Source organism: Pleurodeles waltl, chromosome 9 (assembly GCF_031143425.1).
Source record: "Pleurodeles waltl isolate 20211129_DDA chromosome 9, aPleWal1.hap1.20221129, whole genome shotgun sequence".
NCBI classification, from domain to species: domain Eukaryota; kingdom Metazoa; phylum Chordata; class Amphibia; order Caudata; family Salamandridae; genus Pleurodeles; species Pleurodeles waltl.
In genome coordinates, this window is record NC_090448.1 from 468,579,803 (window position 1) to 468,597,687 (window position 17,885).

The window sequence follows — 17,885 nt, forward strand, 5'->3', positions numbered from 1 at the left end:
AAATTCTAACTGAGCTTGCATGACTCCGACTATCGAGATCTTATGTCCTGAATAACTACCTGATCTTATATTAGTGTTCTTCAGCTCCCTTCCTGGTCACAGTTGTTTGAATAATTTTTTACTCATTATGGTGTACCATGCGCAGGAATCCACCATTACTTCAACCTGTTTCCCATCAATGCTCAATGAACAACTGGGCAATCGTACATTTTTCACTTCATGTCTTCCTCTCAACACCACATCTTGCATGGCATACATGCGCACAATCCTCAGCAATACAATTCACCTTCCTCCCAAGATTTTTAGACACAGAAGAAAAATGTCCTTTTTTCTTACACGTACTGCAGACTTTACCTACAGCTGGACATACTTTGCAGTTTGCTAAATGATTGCTGGAACCACACCTATGACATAACAATACTTTGACATTATTACTAGATTAATTCTTGCTGCCTGTACAACTGGTACGTGTTACCCCCTCAATTTTTTTCTTCTCTTTACTGTTTTTCTCACCACTAACTGCACATACAGCACCATCACCTTTGTTTTACCTCCTCACAACTTGTATACAGTTACTTCAATACTTTTAGCCACTTCCACTGCTGCTTTTCACCCGAAGACCATAGTTTCTCTTGGATCTGTTTGGATTTGTTTTTCATCAATAATTGATCTCAATACTTGGTCATACGTCATTTGTTCAAAAGCACAAGTTACAGTTAACCCTCTTAATGCAGCCATGTATTGATCAAATGTTTCATCTTCTTTCTGTTCTCCAGAATACAACTTATATTGTTCCATTACTACATTAATGTTCCTGCCATACCTTTCCCGCAATTGTTTAATAGCACACTGGTATACATAAGCTTCCACCAACATTTTCTAAAGTTGGTAAATCTTTAAATTATCTTAATCCTATAGTGCCTAATCTATGCTTTAGTAGCGATAAATGTGTTTTTGGACTACACTCTCCCTCCTATACTACCTTCACATATGCTTTGAATAAATCAATCTATAACTCTCACTAAATGGGTGGATCCCCCAGCTCTGCAAGAAAGATGGGTGTATCTATTTTTGGCACACCTATTTAGGGCATATTTTGTAGGCAGGATAGTGTGTGTGTGTGTATATATATATATATATATATATATATATATATATATATATATATATATATATATATATATATATATATATATAAAATAATGCCAATCCTGTAATTGTAAACTGTTTGATATGAAAAGTCATATACAGAAGAATGTAACACAAAATACTGAAGAACTCTTAAAATTTGAGCACAACTGTGACTCAAATATTTATAAAAATCAAGAAACAAAAAAAGTACTCAAATCCACTAATAATTAATGATTTAAGGTGTGCGCATCACCGAGTTTTATTAAAACGCACCATACGTGTGAGCCAATCCTTCAATGTGATGTGCACAGTTAAAAATACCAGAAATAAATAAACTCTACCACTGAAAATTAATAATTTAATGTGTGCGCATCACAGAGTTATATTGCTGCGCACCAGCGAGTGAACTGATCTTTAGTGCGTACAATTTCACTAATGCTTAACTCACAAGCTGTTTGTTCATAATTTAAGGTATGTGCATCACCGAGTATAGTTACTGAGCTCCATCGAGTGAGCCGATATGCTCACATTGACACCGTTCCAGTGTTATACAACGGCTGCAGTGTATCGCCCAGGATGACGTGAACGTGGTGATGTACTGCTGATCAGGTATGTGACATCACCGTTTGCCAAAGACTCCAGAAGGGTACGGATCGTTTATCGCTCCGACATACAGTTGCAGTACCTCCGACGCCCAACTGTACACCGCACTTCATCCGCCATCCGCACAGCTGACGCACACTGTACCTCCTCCTTCAGCTATAAAATGTGCGCTGCACAAATTTCAGGCTACCACTTCCCAGCGATCGACTTCGCGGAGACGCGCCGACATGCTTATGGTAGCCACACCAAAAGGAAACCTCCGGCATTGCTCAAGTCCTCCTTATCGCCGTTGTTAAGAATGATGAACCACCTCGTGAGTAGATTGTTAGAAACGTTTATTTTTTATACAAGAAAAACACAAGTTCCTTACCTACAAGAGCAATGCCCGAAAGACAAACACGAACGTTGTGACTGGCAACTGCCAGTCACAACGTTTGTGTTCCAATACTTTGATATCCCTCATACTACATTCTATCAACAACATTCCAATGGCCAAAACTATCACTGCTCTGGTGACGAGGTGAGGCATTCTTAGCCCACCAGGTAAAAAGAAGGGGACCTGAGGCCTACAATCCATCCTGTCTGCCGGACATCAGCACCCCTAACCCTGTATGCTGGGGCTGCAGCCACACATGTGACTTCTAATCCAAAGCCATCCTAGGCCCAGAGGGCCTCCAGCATACCTTGACTCCAGTCCTGCACCAGCACAGAACCAAGGATAACATTTAGCAGTAAGGGGAATACGACGTGGTATAACAATCCCGTTTGCAGGAGGCACAGCATCAAGCTGAATACCACATAACCACAGCAAAGGCCCCTATCCCCCACCCCATCACCCTTAATTACTGCAAGCAACCACGTGCACAATGAGCAAACACTATATGGGGACAGAGCAAGGCTACAAAAAGGGAGTCCACTGAAGACAATAAAAAAACAACAAACACAAACTGACCACCAGGTCTCAGAACAACGAGCTCTGGGCAGACAGTGGCAATATAGTTACAATGAGCCAAGCACCTCAAGGAGATGATACTGCCTGTGGTAGTAACACCTCCCTAACCCCTAGAGAGTTGGGCCATTGCATCTAGTAAGAGGAACCAGCCAACCTGTACCCCCATTTAGTGAATTAGTGACCTGCAGCAGCAGTCTGTGCTGCCAGATTGAATACCTACTTCAAAGTCACGAAAGAAACTGATAGTGAAACTAAAAGGTTATTGTTTCATTACATGGGCAAAGAAATCTTTCATCTTTTCAGGAACCTCTCCAATATTTGGACACTCACTACACTGTGCTGTGGTGCTACACAAATACATTGACCCACAAATTAATCCATACCTTGAGTGATTCAAGCCTTGACTAGCGTGATACCTACACAAATGAAGCAGATAGTGTGAGAAAGTTATAACACCAAAACACTACAAAGGGGTGAGAGGAAATTTTTCCTGTCTGACCTCCCTGTACTATATATATTTTCACACAAAAGGACAGAAAAACATCTGGTGTGAAAGCCAGACTGGTTCAACATCTAAGTGTAGAAAAACGGCCCTCACCCACAATTTGTGGCATGCTTCATCATAGGGCCCTGCTAAATACACTCCGAGAAATGTATCCCCTTCGGAGTGGAGCAGTACGGGTGGGGAAACATAAAGCACATCAGACAAGTCCAACAATAAGGGCACAGGGACCAGAGACGAACAACAGAAAACAAAATAAAACTGTCTCAGGCTGATCACTCGTCCTATTTTATTCTAGAGTAGCCTGGACAAGGTTAAAATATCTCAATGGTGGTGTCCTCAGGGATTAGTTACCTGTACACCCCAATATCTGAGGAGGCTCAACATGTTTCGGCCATTTCAGATTGCCACCTAGGGTCATACGGCCTTCATCAGGACCTTCGTCCTGTCCCGTTGTTTATATGTATCCCTACCTGTCATTCAATCAGGAGACTCACTTATGCATGCTTTTGAGAAAAATGTTCGTTAGTCAACACACTCAGTTACCTGTAGGAAAAAATAAGCAAGATACCAAAGAATCAATAAGATAGGGTATCTAGTAATATTTAATTATTCCCAAATTATCACCTTTATGTGTGTAAACTTCTAATATCCAACCTGTGCATTCAGATCCCCTAATTACCATGTTAAAAATGGTGGTCAAAGTATACATTTATAGGATCCACCCGTGTCTTTTAATCATAATACCCAAGTCCAAAAAACAGATGGAGGAGGCATACGTGTGTGCACTTACCGAGTTTTCATTATCACTCGGTTTTGTCAAAATCGGGTGGGAGCACCACCCTGTAGTCACACACTATATAGAGATAAACAACCAATATTGTCGTGATCTGAAGTAGCTGTACATCTATATACAATATATTTTCCCTTTTAGCTTTTCAACCCAATATGGGTCCTGTACTGCTAATATTATCACTTAAATTCATTAAGTAGTGAAAGAGTTACGAGAAACTTGCTGTTATATATATTATAAATGTTCATAGCATTTTTTTTTTTTAAAACACTTCAAAGTCATGCTTCGGCTGCGATCCAGTTTTTCCACCCGCCGGCCCCTTCACATTCTGTTCTTAAAATTACGAGAAAACTTACTGTTGTCATGTATTGTAGCTATTTATTGTGTTTCCAACCTCTCCGATATCAAACTACGGCTGAGATCTAGTTTTTCCGCCCGCCGGCCCCTTCAACTTTTATTCTAAGAGCCCATATTTTTTCTTATTCTCTCAGACCGAGCAATACGGGGCAATCTACCCGGAACCAGGTGACCGCCTCACCCGGACCAGGTGTGCTCAATAAAGTATACCCCTTTCCGTGCCCCCGTCCCCGTATTATCTCCCTACTTCGTCAAGGGCCTGGCGTTGCCCGTCATTGCCGCTCCTCGGCTCTGCGTTGATGTAAAACACGGGGCCAGGATTCAGATAAAAGCAATTCCGGGTATGACGTTACTCCCATCGTACCTTACTATGAAAGGCTAGAACGTTGGTTTTTCATGGCGGCCATATTGGGCAGGGTCACAAACCGATCCTACGTTAGTGAAAAAAACGTCTAGTCAAATCGACGGCAAAGATGGCGACCATATTAGATAACGAATCTACCTTCCAGGATAAAGCAAGTAAATATATAATCCCAATACCAACTATGATGGTAAATGTGATTGTGAGCATTATATGGGTTTTTTTAACAAAAAGGGAGGGGGGTGGGGGGGCGGTTTGTATGTTATAAATCATTCTGTTGTATTATTGATTCTGGTGAAACTACACCAGTGCATCTTATCTCATCAAAATATGTTCAATAATGAGAATATTAATGGTTGAGCAATTGGTTCCACTGTATATCATCATTTAATCCCTGAATATGACTTTTGGTACAGTAAATCCACTGTTGTTCATGGTGGAATAGGAATTCCCCTATGTGAATGCCATTGTTGTGTGGGGTGGGTTTATCTAGAACACTCCAAGTCATGTCATCTGATCCATGGGCCTTCTCAATGAAGTGTGCTGTCATTTTGGTGTTTGTCCTTTTACATCTTTTACATCTGATGTTACTTCTATGCCCCATGATCCTAGTTTTTACCTTTCGAGTAGTCATTCCTACATAAAGAAGCCCACAGGGACACCATATCACATATATGACATTCTCCGTATTACAGTTGGTATGTTTCGTCTGGACCCAGGGTTTTTCCAAACCTACCTCAACTGTCTTTGTGTTTTTTGTGAGATGGCATACACTACAAGGTCCACATTTTGTGTGTCTCTAACTGGTAAAATATTGGCTCGTGTCGGGAATTATTTACAGTTTTTTGCAGTGGTCGAGTGTGAATTAAGAGATTTCGGAGGCTTGCACTTTTCTTAAAGGAAAACATAGGCCTCTCTATGTTTAGGCCATCACTGTTAAGGATTCGCCAATTCTTATTTATGATACTTTTTACTTGGTTTGAAACTGTATTAAAAGTAGTGATACAGATAAGTCGTCGATTCGGTGTTCTACTCCTTTCTTCTAAAAGAGTGTCCCTATTGCAATTTCTGGCTCTTTTTTGGGCCTGTTGGGTTATTCTCAAAGGATAATCTTGTTGTATCAATTTCTGTGTTAGAATCTTTGATTCCATCTTGAAATCTCTTATCTCTGAGCAGTTTCACCAAATCTGGAGAAATTGTCCATAAGGTAAGTTTTCACGTAGTGCCTTTGGATGGAAACTTTTAAAGGACAATAAACTATTCCTGTCTGTAGGTTTGTGATAAACCGTGGTAATCAGCCGGCCGTCCCCAGGTACAATCTCTAAGTCACGGAAAGATAAAGTTTCCTTTGTGATTGTCGCTGTGAACAGTAAAAGTGGGTCCCGTTCATTAAGCTACTGAATGAACCCGTCAATTGACTGTCTGTCCCCTCTCCCAACTAGAAGGACGTCGTCAATAAAACGGCGCCAGAGTCTAATATGTTTCTGCCAAGAATGATCATTCCAAAAAACATACTTTTGTTCAAAGTCTGATACGTATAAACATGCCAAACTTGGTGCAAACGTACTACCCATAGATGTACCATGGGTCTGCGGATAAAATGTACCTTCATATTCAAAAAAGTTTTTAGTAAGGGCCAGACGTGCTAGGTCGAGAATAAATGCCCTGGGTGTATTATAGTGCCAGTTCTGTTGGTACAAGATCTCCTCAATCACCCTTAACGTCTCTATCTGGGGAATGTTGGTATATAGGGATTCTATATCCAGACCCACCAAAAAATCTTGTTCTTCGTAAAAGTCCAGGTTTTTTATCAAGTTCAACACATCCTGTGTGTCTTTCACATAAAAGGGACTCTTCCATACTATGGGTTTTAAAAAGAAGTCACAAAATTGTGACAAAGGTTCAAGTACCGATCCAATCCCGGATACTATAGGACGACCCGGGGGAGGTCTACTAGGTTTATGAACCTTGGGCAAGATGTAAAAATAGGGAGTAACTGGTCTCTTATTGTATAGGAAGCTGCCTTCCTTCTCTGTCACCCACCCATTATTAATCGCTTCCTCCACCAAAATCTTAATTTCCTTTTGGATGTCCAGAGTTGGATCGGATTTCCAAATTTTATAATTACGATTGTCAGGAAGGAGTCGGATACATTCTTGATGGTATGTTTCCCTATCAAGAATGACAATGGCTCCTCCTTTACCCGCTGGTTTTATGACAATGGCTGGATTTGAATTTAAATCTTCCAAAGCCTTTTGTTCCAATCTAGACAGATTCATAAAAGGATGTTTTCTTTGCCCAGTTCCTCTATCTCATTTATCACTGCCTACTCAAAAACTGTGCCTCTTAAGGTAATTGAGCTAGGTTAGGAGTAAAAGTAGATTTTGGTCGGAAGCCAGTGTCTCCCGGTCATTGGGAGATCTCCACACTCCCATCAAAAAAATGTTTTCGACGGATACGTATAAAAAATTCCGCTAGTTCTAATCTCATTTTGAAATTGTCCATCTTATTTGTGGGGACATACCCCAATCCTCTATTGAGAACTTGTTCCTGTGCTTCTGTAAGGGTAATTTTGGATAGATTCATAATGAGATCTATTCCTTGCTGGTTCTGAGCAGGAATTCCCGGGACATACTCCTTGTTACTCGTCGCTGATTTATGTCGTCCCATTTTACTCTTGGACCTGTTTTTTGTCTGTTTCGTCCTCTTGTCCTGCCTCGTCCTAAAAAAGGGGAGTTACCTTGCTGAAACTGATAGGGTGGATAGCTATGTACAGGTGGGTAAAAGGGTGGCCAGAGAAAAAACCCTGATTAGGTCCAGGGGGTTGTTCTTGTTGGTGTGGGAAGTTTCCATGGATATATGTGTATTCCCTCTGCGTGAACCTCCCCCTATCCCTTCCCCTTCGTCGGGGTCTAAAACCCCAATCACTGTCCTCAGTCCCTGAGCTGGAGGGATCATCTTCTTTTTCATTATGTTTAGAACCTATTTTATTCTCCAATTCTTTTTGTTTCATGTACTCGTCAGTGATATATGGGCAGACTTTCTCCTTAGAGAATTTTTTCAGATCTTTCTGTAGTTTATTAATTTTAGATTGCATTAGGAATTCTTTATATTCAGCTACTTCCTTGTTGGTTTTGTCTAGTTTCTTTTTAAAACTCGTGATTTGTGTTTTAAAGGATTGTTCACTCACTTTGATTTGAATTAATAATGTATCTGAGATCTTCTTGGCTGTGTTGATAATTAAGATCAACCAGTCCCTAGTACATTTCCATGCTATGAGAGACCAATCCCGCCTGAACTGAGGGTCCTCCAAAAAGATGAGAGGTTCATTTGTAACCAATAATTCTTTAGGAGCTGCATTTGCTCTTAAATATTCTGTAAGAATTGCTCCATGAAGGATCGTCTTGACCTGTGTCTTTTTCAAATCAATAAGAGTGTCCCAACCTTCTATCTGTGTTAGGACTTGGGTAATGGTGGTATCTCCTAATAAAGGGGGACCAGAGAGAATCGAAGCCACAGCTTCGTCATTGTAAGATAAGCCTTGTTCATCCATATTGGTATGCTAAATATTCCCACCGTGGGTTTTTTTACCTTTAAATGGTAACATTTGCCACTATCTATAAAAGAATCCAGACCCCCATGGCTCAGCGGCCGTTCTATGACACCAAAACACTACAAAGGGGTGAGAGGAAATTTTTCCTGTCTGACCTCCCTGTACTATATATATTTTCACACAAAAGGACAGAAAAACCTCTGGTGTGAAAGCCAGACTGGCTCAACATCTATGGGTAGAAAAATGTCCCTCACCCACAATTTGTGGCATGCTTCATAATAGGACCCTGCTAAACACACTCCGAGAAATGTATCCCCTTCGGAGTGGAGCAGTACGGGTGGGGAAACATAAAGCACATCAGACAAGTCCAACAATAAGGGCACAGGGACCAGAGACGAACAACAGAAAACAAAATAAAACTGTCTCAGGCTGATCACTCGTCCTATTTTATTCTAGTGTAGCCTAGACAGGGTTAAAATATCTCATTGGTGGTGTCTTCAGGGATTAGTTACCTGTACACCCCAATATCTGAGGAGGGTCAACATGTTTCGGCCATTTCAGATTGCCACCTAGGGTCATACGGCCTCCATCAGGACCTTCGTCCTGTCCCGTTGTTTATATGCATCCCTACCTGTCATTCAATCAGAAGACTCACTTATGCGTGATTTTGAGAACATTTTTCGTTAGTCAACACACTCAGTTATCTGTAGGAAAAAATAAGCAAGATACCAAAGAATCAATAAGACAGGGTATCTAGTAATATTTAATTATTCCCAAATTATCACCTTTATGTGTGTAAAATTTTTATATCTAACCTGTGCATTCAGATCCCCTAATTACCATGTTAAAAATGGTGGTCAAAGTATACATTTAAAGGATCCACCAGTGTCTTTTAATCATAATACCCAAGTCCAAAAAACAGATGGAGGAGTCATACGTGTGTGCACTTACCGAGTTTTCATTATCACTCGCTTTTGTCAAAACCGGGTGGGAACACCACCCTGTAGTCACAAACTATATAGAGATAAACAACCAATATTGCCGTGATCTGAAGTAGCTGTACATTTATATACAATATATTTTCCCTTTTAGCTTTTCAGCCCAATATGGGTCCTGAACTGCTAATATTATCACTTAAATTCATTATGTAGTGAAAGAGTTACGAGAAACTTGCTGTTATATATATTATAAATGTTCATAGCGTTTCTTTAAAAAAAAAACACTTCAAAGTCATGCTTCGGCTGCGATCCAGTTTTTCCGCCCGCCGGCCCCTTCACATTCTATTCTTAAAATTACGAGAAAACGTACTATTGTCATGTGTTGTAGCTATTTATTGCGTTTCCAACCTCGCCAATATCAAACTACGGCTGAGATCTAGTTTTTCCGCCTGCCGGCCCCTTCAACTTTTATTCTTAGAGCCCATATTTATTCTTATTCTCTCATACCGAGCAATACGGGGCGATCTACCCGGAACCGGGTGACCGTCTCACTCGGACAAGGTGTGCTCAATAAAGTATGCCCCTTTCCGTGCCCCTGTCCCCGTATTATCTCCTTACTTCGTCAAGGGTCTGGCGCTGCCCATCATTGCCCCTCCCCGGCTCCGCGTTGATGTAAAACGTGGGGCCGGGATTCAGATAAAAGCAATTTCGGGTATGACGTTACTCCCGTTGTACCTTACTATGAAAGGCTAGAACGTTGGTTTTACATGGCGCCCATATTGGGTAGGGTCGCAAACCGATCCTACCTTAGAGAAAAAAACGTTTAGTAAAATCGACGGCAAAGATGGCGGCCATTTTAGATAAAGAATCTACTTTCCAGGATAAAGCAAGTAAATATATAAGCCCAATACCAACTATGATGGTAGATGTGATTGTGAGCATTATATGTTTTTTTTTTAACAAAAAGGGGGGGGGTGTATGTTATAAATCATTCTGTTGTATTATTGATTCTGGTGAAACTACACCAGTACATCTTATCTCATCAAAATATGTTCAATAATGAGAATATTAATGGTTAAGCAATTGGTTCCACTGTATATCATCATTTAATCCCTGAATATGACTTTTGGTACGGTAAATCCACCGTTGTTCATGGTGGAATAGGAATTCCCCTATGTGAATGCCATTGTTGGGTGGGGTGGGTTTATATAGAACAGTCCAGGTCATGTCATTTGATCCATGGGCCTTCTCAATGAAGTGTGCTGTCATTTTGGTGTTTGTTCTTTTACATCTGATGTTACTTCTATGCTCCATGATCCTAGTTTTTACCTTTCGAGTAGTCATTTCTACATAAAGAAGCCCACAGGGACACCATATCACATATATGACATTCTCCGTATTACAGTTGGTATGTTTCATCTGGACCGAGGTTTTTTCCAAACCTACGTCAACTGTCTTTGTGTTTTTTGTGATTCACAGAGAGGCACGACCTGCTTCCAGAATAGATGCTAAGTACACATATCGGCATTGATTGTGAATGTATCTGCCATCATTGCACACAAAATTGTGTGTGTATCTGACATCATTGTGCGCTGACTTATGAATGTATCTGTCCTATATCCATTCTCTTTCACACCTGTGCTCCACAACAACCCAAGTAACAAGCAAGTAGAAGAAGCACCACTGCTCTCAAGGATCACACGTGCACAGGGAGTGTAGAATGTGTGTGGCACTAGCCTTTTCCCTGGCATGCAACAACTACAGTATCCTCCCTGGGGAGTGGCTTCAAGATCTGAAACCACTGGTAAGGTCACACTAGGACCAGGGATATAAGCTGGAAGACTCAGGCGGTCATTCCTACCTTGGCGGGCGGCGGTCGCCGCCCGCCTGGCGGGAACCGCCAGAAGACCGTACCGCGGTCAAAAGACCGCGGCGGTCATTCTGTCTTTCCCGCTGGGCTGGCGGGCGACCGCCAAAAGGCCGCCCGCCCGCCCAGCGGGAAAGCACCAGCAACGAGGAAGCCGGCTCCGAATGGAGCCGGCAGAGTTGCTGGTGTGCGACGGGTGCAGTTGCACCCGTCGCGATTTTCAGTGTCTGCCAAGCAGACACTGAAAATCAATGTGGGGCCCTGTTAGGGGGCCCCTGCAGTGCCCATGCCAGTAGCATGGGCACTGCAGGGGCCCCCAGGGGCCCCACGACACCCGTTCCCGCCAGCCAGGTTCTGGCGGTGAAAACCGCCAGAACCAGGCTGGCTGGAAGGGGGTCGGAATCCCCATGGCGGCGTGGAGGATTCACAGGGGCAGCGGGAAGCCGGTGGGAAACCGCCGGCTTCCCTTTTCTGACCGTCAGAATAGCCCCAGAAGCACCGCCAGTCTCGGACCGCCAGGGTAGGAATGACCCCCTCAGTGATCAAGACCTGTGTTCCATGCTGTCTCCAAAAGGCCTAATGCTTTTCTCCCGTGTCCTGGATACGGAAGGTCATACTCAGGGCCACTGGAATAATGTGATGCTGCGGCAGAGTCGATTTTCGCATAGTTATGTGTTTGCTGCATTTGTCGTGTAATCCATCATCTGCTGATTTTAACAAAAAAAATTGTCAAATGGATCAAATGTTAAAAAAATATATATGCGACTTGGATTCCTGTGCAGCGGAATGTTTTTTGCAATGTTTGACTGATCATCTTTAGGTTGCTTATTATTGTGTTTGGGTGTTGAATTGTTACTAAGAAGGTAAAACTCTATTACCAGAACTATTACCAGGTGTAAAAATGACAAAATAATGAAGTAATACTATCACAAAATGTGCGCATAATTTGCATTTTCTTGCCGCATAACTTGTTCAACCCTGTCGCATAATGTGGTCCTCCTCTGCCACATAATTCCAGTGTCCCTGGTCATACTAGACTGAGAAGCGAGAACAGTTCTTATCATGACTTATGCAAACTTGTAGCCCCCTCCAAAAAACTCGACAAAGTTGAAGGCACAATTAATTTACACATATTCAGCATATATGCTCTCACGTTCAGTGGCATTCACCTCCGTCACTACCACCTCCATTCTCTATCCTGATTTATGAAAGAAGAGGGGGGGGCGTGTTGAATACCCCACGCCCCCGCCCCCCCTCACCACGCTGCCGAAGGTCACGCAGATCTGTGCCGAGCTGCATTCTAAGCACATAGATGAGGGCATGATGCCAACGTGATGGCTACCATCCCGAACACTGCAGCCGGTTGACTTGCCAGAGCCGACAAGGAATGAAGGTAAAACCCGAAAACATGCCAAGCAAAAACAAGAAGAATGTGCCCTATTTTTATTTTGTCAAGGGTCGGAAATTGGCGAGCAGGGGTACCCGCCACTCTAGAGATCTCACATGTGTATGTAGAAAACGTGCCAATAACGTGCATAAAATCAATGCTACAATGGGCATGCTACAGGCAGAAGAGTCTACACATACCTACGCCCAGGGGTCACACGCGCGCATGCAGCAAACAAGCCAAGCACATCCCTGAAGACAGGGGCTAGAGGAGACATATTATGGATGTCAGAGTTTGAAGACTCCACCCACAATACCACACGTCTGTAACTATCAAACATGCAGAAAGAACGTGCTGTGCTGTATATACTTTTTCAAGCGTCGGAGCATGGCGTGCAGGGGCACTCACCACCCTGAATATCTTACATGTGCATGTAGAAAACATGCCAAGTACCAGCGTAAACACATTATGCTATAGTTAACGTTCTATATGCAGATGGCACAGTCCGAAATCTGCACACCCACAGAAGACAAGTGTGCATTCAGCAAGCGTGCCAGGTACATGCCTGAAGACGTGATGCAACAGCAGTCGTGCGATTTATTCGGAAACACACCTTCCCCAAAAATTTCTCGTCCTGCAGCAAGCATGCCAAGGACATGCTTGAAGACATGATGCGACAGTGGACATGTTACAGAGCGTAAAAGACACCCACTTTAAAGATCATACGTGTGTATCCATAAGCATACCAAGTACATGCCTGAAGATGTGATGCAATAGTGAGCATGCTACAGATTCTGAAACACACTCACCACAAGGATCTTATGCGTACCTCCATCAGAACATACCAAGGACGTCTGAATGCGATCCGGAGGTGAAAATGCAACAAAGGCCGGAGTTTCAAACACACTCCCCCAAAGATTACACACCTACGTCCATCAAGCATGCATGCCATGCACATGCCTGGACAAATAATCCTAGTGGTGACTTGCTCCAAGCGGCAGAGTCCAAAACACCCTCACCCCCAAAGATCACACAGCTGTATCCAGCAAGCAAGCGAAGCACATGCCTAAAGACGTGACGCACAATGGACCCACTGCATGGGTCTGTGCCTGAAATATCCCTACCACTAAGGTCACACACGTTTATCCAACAGACCTGCAAGCACATGCCTGAAGACATGGTGAGATGGCGGGCATGCTGCAGAGGGAAACGGTCCCTCGTATTTGTCCAGCAAATCTTCCAACTGCAACCATGCAGAAATGGCTTCAATGACTGTTTAACAACATCTCTCTCACTCGGTGTCTTTGTGATTCAAGCAACCGTGTGTGGCAAAGCAGTTTTCCTTGGAGAGGGAGGGGTGCAGCCAGGTGGCATCCGGTTCACTTTACAGAGTAAGCAGCAAACAGGATAGGTACTCGTGTGTGTACACACATTAAACAGCAGCGAAAGGCAACCGCTCACACCCGTAATCTCGCCCAGAAGCATGCACTCACTGATAGGAGTGCAGCTAAGCACAGGCCTCGGTTTGTGCACTGGTACATACAGAATTTCAGACGGGCGGGCACGGAGTACATACAGCACCATCAGCAGTAAGCAGCAGTAGCGCCGTAGACTCAGAATGAGAAAACAATCGCTACATTTCAAACAGGACTAAGAAAACCAACCAGAAAAGAGCCGTCTTCCGAATTTCCTAAACACGGGCAACTCTTGTTGAGTTTCAATAGCCCTTTGAATCCCATACTGGTAGATACAAACTTGCAATCACATATACAGTGTACTTACAGATGTACTTTCTTCAGACAGGCGTACAGACGCATGTGTCACATACATATACAGACACCGATTTACATAATAAACACAGAGACACAGATGCACACACAAATATGGAACACATGAACATGCAGACATATTCCAACAAGCCAAACTCAACCACATAACTACACACATACATACTTACACAGATAAGGCTGTACACGTATACGAGATATTTCCCTTCGTCTAATTACACACAGACGTATGGTGATTCAGATACACAATAATTACAAACACGTGCACAAAATCATACTCAAAACAAAACGGACATATATTATGAGGCATATCCAAAAATACAGCTTTGCACACACATCGCTCCCTCACAAAGAGAGATGCAGTGCTACTTAAAAGGCATGCAGACTCTTGTTGCAGACACTTTGAAATACACACACACCATGGTTCACTCACAGATGAAGACATATACAGCCCAGCGAGGCTCGGAGACCCCCGTTCCACACGCAAGCTCTTCTCACAAACCCCTCTTTGTCTCTTCTGGACACTGAGCAGGCCTCACTCCCACCCCGTCCCCGCATACAGATGTTCCAAGAGCTTGGTTTTCTTGTAGGCAGGCCTTACAATGCGCCCTTCTGTAACCCGGGGCCGCAGCGGGGACTTATTTTTAACTCCACTTCCTTCCTCACGATATGCCAGAAGTCCCTGCGCGTACAGATGGGAGAGATAGCTCCTACGCCCCAGAGCACTACAAGCAGACATAGGCGCCGTACCATACGCGCAAACAGCTAAATTGCTGCTCTGTAGGGCAAGGGTCATGGGGTGTTTTGGGAGATGGGCTTCAGACAGGCAAGTGGATATGAAAGGCCAGTTGAGCTGGGGAAGAGTCGGTAACAAACGTGGTGCCGATGGAATGAATACCTCCATTCACTGTAGCTTATACTGCCCAACTATAACACTCATGCAGAGCAATACACAGCTGTCATTCGGGACACCGGGTTCATCTGCCATTGCAGCACGCTGTACAGTGCCACCCCTATTAGAAGTGCCCCCATGTACGCAGTGCCCTCATATACATGAATGGCAGCGCAGTGCCACTGTGGTTGGTTCGAGTGTGCACTGGCTCTGTCACTACACTACAGACACACACGGGCGTTTCACATGTGCCAGAAATATCCAGAGAGAGAGCTGAAAGGGGAGTAGTGCGCTCGGCGCTGCTTGTGATCCACCGGTGCTGCACCCTTGCCACTACCGGCTCCGTGCGTGCTGCACCTGTAGATCAGTCCCCGTTCTGCTAATATGGTCCTGGCTGCGCAGTGCTCACCTGTGCTCTGAAGCCTGGATGTCAGAAGTGGATAGGGAGCGTGGCGTGGAGCTGGCTCCCTCGGATCGGAGGAGATCTGTGCAGGAAGGAGGGAGAGTGAGCGACCTAAGAGCGGCAGGAGACCCTCCTCGCAGCGCTCGGCACCGCCTGCAGGACTCCTCCTCACAGCCCTGTCATAGCGCGAGCGTCCGCGCCCTGCATGCCAAGTGTTCGTCAGACCGGCTAGGCAGTCCCAGGAGGCACGCACCGCGAGATCATCCGCGCGTGCATGTCCAGCTGCCCGCCCGGCAGAGTAGCACTTCCACCAGGCAGCAGGGAGGTTGGTGGGCAATTAGAGAAAGCGCAAACCTGGTGGTGTGCATGAAAATGGGTGTGTGTGGAGAGGGGGTATCACGGTATGTCAGGAAAATCCAGGACATGACGGTATGACATGACGGTCTGTCTCTCTCTGCAGCAGAGCTTCTGGTGTCCATACCTGTGGAAGGACCCTCCCCTCCCTTTATACGCTGGAGCTCTTCATGGTGTCCATACCTGGGCGTACTTGGGCAACGTGCACCCTGCCAGGTGCAGCCTCGGGAGGCACGCGCTGTGAGACGGAACCCCAAGAGGCACGTGCTGAGCGCCGGAAGACATGCCTCACAAAGTGACACCAGCCTAGCCAGGAAAGGTACTCTACTGCTTCATCAGAGCTAGTCCGTACGTTAATCTCCCCTCGCCCCGTGTTCTGGCGGTGTCCATAAATGGACCACAAGGACTTCTTAAATCTTGCAGTCCTTCACACGCCCATGCCTCAACAGGGAGCCCCCTTCAACCACTCCTGCTACTTACTGCCTTTCTTAGGCACGTGGGCAAGGAGTGTGTCCGCCCTGTTACAGCCCTTCAGCAGCCTCCTTATGTCCATTCCTGTGCAAGGACCCCACTCTTCCTTCCCCTGCTTCCTCTAGCTTCCTGATGCCTAAACGCTGGCACGATGCCTCTATCATCAACTTTTTCATGTCTCCACACATCAGAATGTCATGGCCTCACCTGGTAGGGACCTTCAAGTGACCATAACGGACAGGGAGCCCCCCTCGCCTCTCACCACTTCCTGCTGCCTTCCTGATATCTAGACCTGGGGAAAGAGGGCGTTCTGCTTTGTACAGCGCTTACGAGGTCAAAACCTGGGTGTGATTCCTGTGCGCCAGCTGCATCAATCGAGCATGTCACACACCTGCTGCTTCTCTGCTCGTTTCCGTACCCTGATGTCAGACCCCGTTCTGAGGGCTACAAGGCAAACGGTGACAATTGGATCTAACTAGGGTGGTTGAGGTTGTTTGCCAGTATATCCTGGGACCCGCCCAACTACCCCCCTGTAAACTGGGCCACGTACAACCCCTGCTGCAGTGACTCTCAGGTGTGAGGGCGAGCATTCACAGGCTGGTCTGGGAGGTAGTGTGGGGTGGCAAAAGCTCAGTACTCAAAAGTCAACAAATAGACACAATAACTCAATATTCAGCCTACTGCTTACTTTATTCTTAAAAAAGTACTTTTAATTGCACAGCAGAACTAAACACCACATAATTACATTTTCAAATACAGGATTTACTTCTTATCACAATTCTCCCCCTTTTTGGGCGCTATACCTCTCCCCTACCCAATGAGCTATTCTTGCCTAGGTGACCTTATTGTAGGGGAACCAGATTTGGAGAAGCAAAAAGCAGGACAGGTCCGATAAAAGTAGGACTAACGTCTTTCATCATAATTTGATGTCTTGCCTGTCTTGTTTTTTGCGTAGCCATGTAAATGCATACATTTATAATCACATGCATTTACAAGGCTATGTTATATAACATTATTTGTGGCAGGACCTCCACCCTTGGCCCGCCTGTCCTCCTCCCCACACTGTCTTCCCTCTGCTGTTTGAGTATGCAGATCAGATGACCACTTCCTGTAAGGCAGTTGTGGCCCTCATCTAGCTCAATGCACAGAAATCCTTTAGCAAGGTAGTTGCAGCCCATGTACGGGTCGATGCAGATACAGGCAGTTGCACCCTTGTCAGGCCAATCATCTCTCTCGAAGCAGAGCAGCGTCACAGCTAAGCCAGCAGCAGCAGTGCCAGTGATACATTGTGTCCCATAGCAACCCCTTGGGAAGGGGCACATCAATGGTGAAAAAAAAAATGTCCTTTAGGTGCTGTTCTTGTTGGGAACTATGGAGGCAGTCCCTGACACACTTACAGTATGGATCACTCTCTGGTGTACTATCCCACACAGTGCACTTTTTCCCCACACTAGTAATTATCTGAGCTTCTCCTCCTGGACAGTCTTTCCTGCTACAGGGCCAGGCAAACACCCTCCCATATAGGCTTTTAAGG

At 44.6% G+C, this 17,885-nt stretch overlaps 1 protein-coding gene across 1 annotated transcript in view; it reads right to left on the reverse strand.

Moving 5' to 3' along the window:
* The window catches only part of LBHD2 (LBH domain containing 2), a 448,061-nt gene extending 432,412 nt beyond the window's left edge, over positions 1-15,649 (reverse strand). The window contains exon 1 of the mRNA XM_069207296.1: positions 15,533-15,649. The gene's annotated coding sequence lies outside the window, so the exon portion shown is untranslated. The remainder of the gene's footprint in view (positions 1-15,532) is intronic.
* Between the last annotated feature and the right edge of the window lie 2,236 nt (positions 15,650-17,885).